We start from the raw sequence: 11,920 nt of genomic DNA on the forward strand, positions 1-11,920 counted from the left end.
CAGCTCATATCTAAAAGTTTGTCGCCTCTATAGAGTTTCAACTTCCTTTAGTCCTCCCATATGTAAAAAGTAAGAGATGAAAATGAGTCAAGATTGACAACTTTCTTAATTATACTGACAAAATGAAGAATCATCACACATTGTCGATTGTTATTTTATGTGTGTGTGTGTGTGTGTGTGTGTATGTGTGTGTGACTGTGTGTAACTGTGTGGTAGTGAGTGATGTTTGGAGATTTTTCTACTTTTTTATATTATGGAATGAAATCTGATTTTTTTAGATTTCTTTAAACTTCTAACTATTCTTTAAATTATTTTTTATTTTATGTGACATTTGTCTTAGAAACGTTGAAGTTGGAGACCTATAAATAAATTTGTTGACTAAAGAGAAAGTTAGAGAATACATAGAACGTGAGGTTGTTGAGCTTTTTAAGAAATTTGTTGTCATCATATTGAAGCCTTATACTTACTTTTATGAAAAAATATAGCGGCTGCTGCCTAGACTTGTCCATTACCTCCATAAATGAATTATTCATAATATATATATACACATACACATATATATTAGAGGAAACAGAAATGATTTCTAAGTATTGAATATTTAGTTCCATAAGAAATGGGTGTTATATTTACTTCAAATAGGAAATACTTTGAAAAATGTCAGAACTGGAGAAATAAAACATAAAGTGACAAAATAAATATTATGTCAGTATAATTTGCCAACTCATTTTTATAAATCTAAATATTTTCTCTTCTTTGGATTTGTGATGAAGTCACAAATTTCAAATGTGTTTATAGGGACCATAAAAATGAAATTTGATATTCAATGATTTTTTTAGTAGAAAATTTCCCCTAAGATGGTTTAATGCAACCCGTCACCGAGTCAAGACTTGCTGGCTGATGACTAGCGGGACAGACAAGGTTACTGCCTCTGTAAGAGTTACAGTTGCATTTCTAGAATCACAAGTCCACAAAATTTATACAAAATCAAGTAGTAGTAGCTATAATGAGTAAATATTCTTAATTGAAAATCCTAGTGAAATGTAGAACAGTTGTGGTTTGATATCAAGATAATTCCTACTTCAGTACCTAAGGACCAGTTGTTTTTTCTGCTCCCCAAATTTTACATTCAATTATTTTTTTTTATGGTTGAACACCTGTTGTCATTCAGGATTTGTCCAAAGTTACTTGTTCAGGAGAGTTTTCCTGAACAACTACTTAAGTAACGTCTCACACCTACCCTGTCTTCACATCTTTCTCATTAAGCTCTTTATTTTCTCTTGGTGTTTTTTTCATTTATTTTAGAAATAATCAATTATATTCATTTATAAAGATTTGATATATGTTTCTCTCCACTGAGAAGGAATACTCTAACTTTTTCATTGTTGGGCCTCAAAGTCACAATAGAGCCTGGCTTAGGAGAGGAGCTCAAAAATAATTAAAAGAAACTAATAAATGAAATTCGTTATTATACGGTAGTCTTAAAAAATTTTATAAGTAATTTTTCTTAGAGTGCACAAACCAGGGCTAATTGCTATCAATACTATTTTTGGTCTTACAATTATACATTGTATATTACAAATGTCAGCCCTTTAGCCAAACTATATTTAAGGATAATTTTTAAGAAATTTGATCTTTTCTTTACTTCTTAATCTTTGGCTCTCCACCAACTTTCAATCTAACCTGTTATTTATCCTTACCTCTTCACTTTACATATTACTCATCAGCTTCTGCTGCCAAATACTATAAAATTGTTCTTGAAAAACCAATTAGTGCATGATGTTTGTTACATAACCTATTTTTGATACAAAGTATAAAAACACTTAAAATGCCAAGAACTTGGTAAGGCATGACCTCTCTTCTTCAAATTTAGCTTACATATATGAGGTACATTCTTTTCTAGAAGTGTCACTGAGAATTTTAGTAGTTTATCTGTGTAAATCTCTGACTAAAACTACAGTTCAGGGGTAGTACAAAGGGCATTTGGATTGGTCTATAACTATTTAGCAGTTTCTGTGCCATTATAATTTTTTGCCATGTTTGTGTATGTGTATGTAATGTGTATGTGTGTACAAGGAGATGCCAGATAGCACACAAGAATTTTTATAAGTACCTGAATATGATACTCTTGCTATTCTTTCAAAAAGAAAGGTACTCCTACATTTAAGGTGTTTGGAGAGTAAGGAAAATCAAGTATTGTGAAGATAACTTATTTTTTCTGATAATGAATCATATGTTTTGTGATTCCAAATATATATTAATGCTTTAATATCTCTTTAGTTGTTCCCATGTAAAAATTATATTCAAATAAAAATATCTCAATACTTAATTTTTATATTTATATGCAAGTTACAGTAAAGACTTATCTTGGATAATTACTAGGATTATGTAAATAGCAAATATTTCTCATTTTATTTCTATCTGAATTATAGTCTATAAAAATCTGAGTGAAATTATACTCTATAAAAATTTGAGTATTTTAGTTTAACGGCCTTTTTATCAGTAGAAAGTAGTTTTATTCACTCTACTTTCTTTTTTTGTTGTGCTGAAATTTGACATCACCTGGGGTTTGTTTATTAAAATGGATATGTTGTCATAAACTTTTGGCTTGTTCAATAATTAATAGACTTTCATTTATGCGCTATTTTTAAACTTATTTGAAGTAATTTCAGATTTTCAGATATTACAAAAACAGTACAATAATTATCTTACACCTAGTGTATTATTTGGTTATTTCTCTTTGTCTATTTGTTTCTCTGTCTCCCAAGTTCTTGGGGATTCAGCAAATGTTTTAAGATTCAGGTTCCCAGAATAAGCAAAGGATTTTTTTTTAAGGCCAGATGCCCGGTTATATTCGAATTTCAGATAAATAACAATTTTAATACAATATGTCCCAGTCAATATTTGACATACTTATATTTAAAAAGTTTTTACTATTTATCAAAACTTCAAATTTAACTGGGTGTTCTATATTTTTCCTGGCAACCCTGAGATAGAAATCAGTCAAGTGGTTTAGGCCCCTTGAGTTTTCAATGTATCAGTCGAGCCTTATGTGACCACCAAAAACTTGGCTGGTTTCCCTGTCCCTGTTAATAGCCTTGTGCCCAGGTCAAGCTCAGATTCAGAGCATCTAGCCCACAACCAGAAATATGTAACCAGAATAGGCAGAATGCTTCCAAAGATAGTTGCCGAACATCAGCTCATATCTAAAAGTTTGTCGCCTCTATAGAGTTTCAACTTCCTTTAGTCCTCATTACATCTTCGGCAATATGTTGCCTTTAAACATATGAATTTTATAATTATTCACGATTTTCCTTTTTTCTTTCAATGAAATTGTTAAATTGCACTCAGTAGAACTACAATCTGCTTCATATTGCTTAGCATCCAAAATGGTTTTATATGAGTTATATTTTATTATATTTTAGGTTAAAATATTTTCTTAAATTTATAATTTCTTCTTTGACCTACAGGTTGCTTAAAAGTATATTTAAAATTTTTTGAAATACAACTTTTTAAAAATTCTTTTTATGTCATTGGATTATGACTTAATTATATTTTAGAGGATGTGCTCTATATGATTCAAATGTTTGAAATTTTTTGAGATTTTCTTTATGAGTCATTATCTTGTTCAGTTTGTAAATGTTCTATATGCTTAAAATGCATAGTTTATGCAGTATTTTATGTGTCAATTCAGTCAAATATGTTAATTATCTGGTTCAAATATTCTTTATCAATACTAATTTTTTTCTGCTTGTTCAGTAAAAAACACAAACATTTTTATTTGAACTTTATTTTTCCTAATATTTCATATGTTTCCGTTATATTGCCAGATTGTTTTCAGTAGGTTGATAATCTTTGTCTTTTAAGTATAATGTCACATCATTTAATATGTATTTATTCATTGAAACAATTAGATATAACACTGGTGTATTATTTGGTGCCTGCCATTGTTCTTTCTCTTTTTTCATTCTTTTTTTTTTTTTTGCTTTTTTCTTTATTTTATATTTTTTAATCACTTCATACCTTTTCTTCTATTCATTTGGGAGATAAACATTCTATTTCCTCTAGAAGTTGTCCTGCATTTTAAAGTATCAATAGCTAACATATCAAAATTTGTGATAATTAGTATCTTCACCTTTTTTGAATAATAAAAAGATCTTAGAACATTGCATATGTTCTTATCACTTTTGTGCTATTGTTGTATTTTTAAATTCTCACTTTTTAAATGTCACTATATTAGTTTGCTAGGGCTGCCATAACAAATTACCAAAGATGGGGTCATTTAAATAACAGAAATTTATTTTCTCACAACTCTAGAAACTAGAAGTCCAAGATCAAGGTGTTGGCAGGTTAAGTTTCTTATGAGGCTTCTTTCCTTAGCTTGCCAAAGGCCACTTCTTGCTGTGTCCTTACAAGGTCATCCCACTCACTGTATTGTCTGCGTCCTAATCTCCTCTTCTTAAAAAAACCCAGTCATATTTGATTAGGATCCATCCTAATAATCCCATTTTAATGTAATTACCTCTTGAAGGCCATAGTGCTGAACTGAATCACATTTTGACATTATACGTTAGAACTTCAGTGTATAAATTTGAAGGGAGCATAATTAAGCATGTAATAACCACTAAACATTATTATTCTTTTATTCAGCCAAGTTGGTTAGTTTTATACAGATGTACCCATTTATCACTTTTTTAATTATTAAATTTATTTTGGTGATACTGATTAATAACATGTAAATTTCAAGGATACAAATCTGTAATACATCATCTGTGTATTGCACTATATTCTCACCACCCAAAATCTAGTGTCCTTCTATCACCATAAATTTGACCCTCTGTATCCTCTTCAACCTCCTCCTACTGTACCGTTGTCTGTGTCTATGAGTTTGTTTGTTTGTTTGTTGCTTTCTTTTTATATTCCACATCTGATTGCGATAATAGGATCCTTGTCTTTTTCTATCTATTTCACTTAGCATGACACTCTCAAGATCCATCCATGTCACAAATAGCAGTATTTCATCTTTTCTTATGTCTAAGTAGTTTTCCTTTGTATGTATGCCCACATCTTCTTCATCCAATCATCCCATCGAAGGGCACTTAGGTTGTTTCCATGTCTTAGCTACCATGAATAAGGCTGCAAGGAACATAGGGATATATATGTATCTTTATGAATAAATGTTTTCAAAATTTTCAGGTAGATACCCAGAAGAGGGATTGCTGGGTCATATGGTAGCTCTATTCTGAATTTTTTGAGGAAACTCCAAACTGTTTTTCATAGAGGTTGCACCAATTTACATTCCCAACAGCAGCGTATAAGGGTTCCTTTTTCTCCAGATCTTCTCCAACACTTATTATTTATTGTCTTATTGATAATAACTATTCCTAAAGGTGTAAGGTAGCATCTAATTGTGGTTTTGATTTCCATTTTCCTTATAACTAGTGAAGTTGAGCATCTTTTCATCTCTTTGTTGACCATTTGTATGTCTTCTTGGGAAAAGTGTCTGTTTCGGTTCTTTGCCCATTTTTTGATTGGATTGTTGTTTTTGTTTTTGTTAAATTGTATGAGTTCCTTATTTTTTTTGGATATTAGCTCTTCATCAGAGATATTGTTTGCAAATAACTTCTCTGATTCAGTTGGTCTTTTTCTTTTGTCGATGGTTTCTTTGCTGTGCAGAAGCTTTCAATTGATGTAGTCCCATTCATTTATTTTTGTTTTTATTAACCTTACGTTTGGTGTCAAATTTATAAAACCTTTGCTGAGATCAAGGTCCATAACTTTAGTATCTATGTTTTCTTCTATGTATTTTATTGTTTTAGGTCTTATATTTAGGTCTTTGACCCATTTTTAAGGAATTTTGTGTATGGTGTCAAATAGCAGTCTAGTTTCATTCTTTTCCATGTGGCTTTCTAGTTTTCCAAACACCATATATTGAAGGGGCTTTCTTTTCTCCAATGTATGTTTTTGGCTACTTTGTTGAAAATTAGTTTTCCATATACATGTGGATTTATTTCTGTGCTCTCAATTCTGTTTCATTGGTCTGTTTGTCTTTTTTCCTGCCAATACCATACTGTTTTGGGTTTTGTAGCTTTGCAGTATAACATGAAGTCAAGGAGTGTGATACCTCCAGTTTTGTTCATTTTTCTCAGGATTGTTTTGGGTATTTGGGGTCTTTTGTTGTTCCATACAAATTCAATGATTTTTTTCAATTCTATATTCTTGAAATATGCCATTGGGAATTTGATGGAGATTGCATTAAATCTGTGTATTGCATTAGGTAATATGGCCATTTTAACTATTCTTTTAACTGACTATTCCAATCCATGAATATGGAATATCTTTTTATCTCTTTATGTCTTCTTCAATTTCTTTCAACAATATCTTGTAGTTTTCAGTGTACAGGTTCTTCACCACTTTTGTTAACTGTATTCCTCGGCATTTTATTCTTTTTGTTGCAGTTGAAAATGGAATTGTTTTTTTTTTTTTTCATTTATTTTCCAAAATTTTATTTAGTATATAGGAATGCAACAGATTTTTGTACATTGATTTTGTATCCTACCACTGACTGTATTTGTTTATTGTTTATAATAGTTTTTTTGTGGAGTCTTTAGGGTTTTCTACCTAAAGAATGTGTCATCTGCAAAGACTGACAATTTTACTTCTTTATTTCCAATTCAGATGTCTTTTATTTCTTTCTTATCACTTTCTTGCCTTTTTTTTTTTTGCATTTTAACCTTCTATTACAGAGTTGTTTAATTTTTTTCTTGAATTATATATTTGTAATTGCCTTTGATGTAAGACTCTACCTATAGCAATGTCTCTTTGGTTGGTCTGAAAATGGGCATATTTTTAAGCATGTTGAAAACGTCATGTCACATGTATTCGTATTTTATCTTCCATTGTTTCTGATGAAGAGTTTTTATTTTAACACTGATTGAGAGTACTATTTTTTTCTGAACCCCTGTTTTGCTTAATTTTTCAACATTTTCACTATTATGTATATATGTATATAGTTTTCCCTTTTTTTATCCTGTTTACATTTTTCAGTATTTTTTTTTTCAATCTGAAGATTCTAGGTAGATATAGTCTAAGTGATGGGTGATAGCGGGTATGGTAAAATGATAAAAGAGGAATTTATGTGTATCTGCAAATTCTTTTAATTTTACCATTTATTTGATGTTTTTGTAATAAAGTATTGGAAAAATAATTATACTCTACACACCAGTACCAAATCCAAATATAAGAAAATAAAATGTATCAAAAAATGTAGCATCCTAAAACATCAAATATTTAAAGTATTATATTAGAACATCAAATATTTAGGAATACATTTAACAAAGATAAGCAAGACTTCTAAATAGTAAACTACATTCAGTATTAATACTAAAATAGATCCAAATAAGTAGTGGTATACTCCGTGTATATTCATTGGAATACATTGCAAAAATGTCTATTTATTTCAAATTAAAGTATATAACACTGCCCGTCATTCTTAAAATTTTGTGATGTGTAGAAATTGACAAACTAATTTGAATATGTACATAACATAATAGAACAAAATATAGACAAGTTAGTTTTAAAGAAGTATAACAAACTCAGAAGACTTCTACTGTAAAGCTACAGTCGTAAAAGCAATGTAGTATTGGTCAAGAATAAACAAATGGGCATATGAACAAATAGAAAATACTGAAACCAGTTCACATATATATAGTCATTTGATTTATGAATGTAGGGCATAGCAGTGCAGTAAGAAAAGTATGATTTGGGGGTACATGTTATTGAATCAATTGGACATCCAAAGGAGGGGGGAAGAATCTTCATCCTAACATATATATATATGAATCATAAATGTAAATATAAAAGATTAAAAAGATCTTTTAGAAGGAAATAGAATATTTTTATGTTCTTTTGGTAAGATAGTATTTCTTAAAAATGACACGAAATGTACTAACCATAATAGAATCTACTATTTAACTCTATGAAAATGAAAAACTCTGTTCATCAAAAGACCCATTAAGAGATGATGCTTTCACAGTAGGAGATATTTGTAATACTTGTGTATGACAAAGGACAAATGTCAAAAATATATAACTCCTACATATCAATAAAACTACATCAGGCAACTCTATAGAACTCTATAAAAATTAGCAAAATACTTGAATAGGTACTTTTTAAAGAGAATATTCTAATATACAATAAGTAAGTCTGAATGTATTGAGTCATAAGAGAAAATATCAAACAAAACAATGAGATATTCACAATATCTACCCAATTAGCAAAAATTAAAGTTTATTTCAAGTGTTCATGAGGTCATGGAGCAATTTAAAGTCTCATATTTAAAGCTATTTGTAAAACTGCAAATTGGTGTAATCACTTTGGAAAAGTTTTTGATAACATCTACTAAAGCAGAATCTGCAGTCTTTATGAACCAAGATTCCCATTCCTAGGTATATATCCCAGAAAAATGTATACGTGTGTGAACTAAAAGACAAAAGATATATACAAGAATTTTCGTAACAGCTCTTTAATAGTGCACACTAACATTCACTGACGGTAAAATGGGCATATAAATTATAGTTTATTCATAAATGAAATAGCATATAACAATAAGAAAAAGCAAATTATTGCTATAGACAACAACATGAATGAAATTCACACATATAATCTAAAAGAAAAGATCCATATTCAAATGTGTACCTCCTGTATGAATATATTTTTAATAAAGTTAGAAAACAAACATCTGAGATAAGTTGGAATAGTAGTTGTTCCCAGATGGGAAAATATGTGAGAGAGCTTCTAAGTACTGATAAAATTTGATATCTTGATCTGAGTGCTCGATATGGTGATATTTTCAAGTTGAAAAAAAAAATTATCAAGCTCCACACTTTAAATTATGTGCTTTTCTCTACATATGTTATTATTTTGAGTGGATTTTAAAAATTAATTACCTGCACAGAAATTACAGGTATATTAAAATGAGTAAAAAAAAAAAAAAATCCATGACTCATAATACAGTTAAAAACATTTCATCGGCATTTTGCAAACCTTTAGATTCTGAGTTGTGAAAAATTATGTTAAAGACATAAAACAAAACTTGGCTTATAATGATAGGAATGGCAGAGGGCTTATGCATTTGTGCCATTCTGATACTTTGTTTATGAGATTTCATGTATGCCTAACTATGTATAATTTTAATATGACTACAGAATAAAAGCTTTTTAGAAACATTCTTACTGCCATATCATGATTCAAAGACATTTAATAGAATTTAGATATTAATAAACTATCAAATTTTATACTGAAAATTTTCAAAAATAAAGAGGCTATTTAACCAAATAAGTTCTTTCCATCTCTATTTTCTCATTAACAGGGAAGCTAAGTTATTTTCATCTCTAAACATGAAGATGTATGTGTTTGCACATCTTTGCAATAACAGTTGAGATTCCAGTAGATAAAAATGTATACGGAACTAAGACAGGAATATACAATGTTAGCATATGTTTTTTCCTCCCCTAAAAAGCCTGCTGAATTTTCTATATTTTTACAACAGTTACTGATTGCAGAGTTAGAGCATTTGAAATGGATACATCATTAGAAAGACTTACATGTTCTTCTTTCATGAAAAGGTCAGCAGTGAGAGGAAAATCTGAGAAAGAGGAGTTAAGGTGTCCCCTTGCCCTTTTTATGTTTTCAACTATCCAAGTTTCTGAATGTCATGCACAGTTCTAAAAAATGGAAGAATATAATGAGAAAAATGTATTAATATCTGTTCTTATAAACAGTATTTTCAATTTTAATTAACCTCAAATTTATTAAAATAACATCTTAAAATTTTTAAAGTAATAGCAACGAAAGAATAAATATGCAGTTAAGTCAAGGGGAGGCTAAATGATATAACGTGATAATATGCAGAAAAAAATCTACTCTATTAGTAAGAACAATTAAAGAACATATAAATAATCTGAAAATGCGTTGAATTTTAAAAGAATGTCTAACATGCAAATATGTTACATTCCATTGGGTAGTTATGTTTGTAGAATATGATTTGTGTCTTCTAAAACAGAACATTCAGTCCTTTCATCTTACAAGTTTTCATGGCATTACAATTAAGATGTTAAGAAAATTATATGTGTGCTTAATTCTGAGATTATAAAGAAGTAGTTTCAATTACATTCTACAAAACAGAACCTCTGTGGACAAGGCAGGACTGGCATACTGAACTGCAAATAGACAAATTTAAACAAAACAGTCATCATTAAAGAATTATTTCTTTTTGGGTTAGATCTTTTAAACTGAAGACTAAAGGTGTTTCAGACTAAATTGTCATTGAACAAAATATGTACTGTAGAAAAAAATATATAACTTGTTGGTATTTCATTGATTAAATGTGAACAAAAAGAGATGAAAACAAATCTAATTATATCTCCTCCGCAGATCTCGGAGGAGTGTGATAACCTCCAAATCTGAAAAGAGACAAAGTTCCTAAAGGCGATTATCATGTGTTTGGTAATTCCCATTAGAACTTTACCTTTCCTCTTCATTTTGGTAATGATCTTAAAATAAATTTGTATAACCACCATGTAATTGCTTCCATACAAGTTCTGCTCCCAACTTTATTCTGGCACCAACTGTGCTACTTTCGTTGTTGTAGGAAAATGAATAAAGAACGAAAGTAAATCTACAAATAATGCAGTTAAGTCAAGAGGAGGCTAAATGATAGCATAAGGTGTCAGATGAATAAAAGATTTGTAGCAATTTGAATGCAGAGAAGCAATCATATAACTAATTTAAGTTACACAAATATAGACATATTTATACACATTCCAAAAACGTTTATACTTTTGTATCTACACCATATCTTTACGGCAAGTAGGGACTAAATTTCAGCAAAACATCAATGACACAATAAATATGCTAAATTTAATATATTGATTTTTATAAATTTGTTTTAATATTATAGCTGCATACAAGAGTTCTAAATACAGAAAGTATATACCTTGATTTATATTTTTATGTATTAAAGTGACATTAGAATAAATATTATTATGTCAACACTGGGGGTCCCTAATGATTTTATTTTACTTTTTCTTTAAAAACTGTTCATATTACTTAAATTTTTTTTTAAATGAAGATTTTTAATTTTACATACAAAAAGCTACCTAGCATCATTTTTTTAGTCAGGTAGATGTCTTGGATAATTCATTCAGGAAAGGTCACTTAGTCCAACTTGGTGAAGTCTATATCCTTCACATGCTTACACTAGCAGCACAATTTTGAGGCAGTGTTGCTGGATCAGATCCTAAGATTTCAGCAGTTTAACAGAATCTGCAGTCAAATTTTAGCATGTGGCTGCAGTGCACATGCTGGTGACCCATTTTGCTCTTATGGGTCAAAACAAGGCAAAAAACTACATCAAGTTTTAAAATGATTTCATGACTTTATTTTTTACATTCTAGGAAGATAGAAATTTTATTCATTGGCAAGCACAAAACTGAGAACAATGTCTGTCACAGCATTAACTTAGAAAATCATATGGAATAGGGCTTTATCCATTATTTAACTAGGTACAGGGAAGAAATTAAAGGGAAACAGATATTGGGTCTATAAAAAAAATTATTAATGTTTTGTTACCTGGGGTTGATATCTCCTGTGATAGTCAAATGAAAATATCTTAAAATCCTATCACAAACTTTGAGAGACTCAGCATCACTCCCAGTCTCTATATTGAATGATGTTTAAGGTGAATTTTTTAATTTTCCAATTACCAGTTTTTGCTCAATTAGTTCAGTATGTTGACCAATTGCAGTCACAGACTGCCTACTAGTAGACAGCACTTAAATTCCTACACTTCCCGTAATATAAGACTTGTGCTGAAATAAGTTTCATGAAAAAGAAAATGTTTTCCATGGTGGTGTAAATAGTA

The sequence above is a fragment of the Pteropus vampyrus genome, unplaced genomic scaffold (assembly GCF_000151845.1).
Source record: "Pteropus vampyrus isolate Shadow unplaced genomic scaffold, Pvam_2.0 Scaffold37, whole genome shotgun sequence".
Lineage (NCBI taxonomy): Eukaryota > Metazoa > Chordata > Mammalia > Chiroptera > Pteropodidae > Pteropus > Pteropus vampyrus.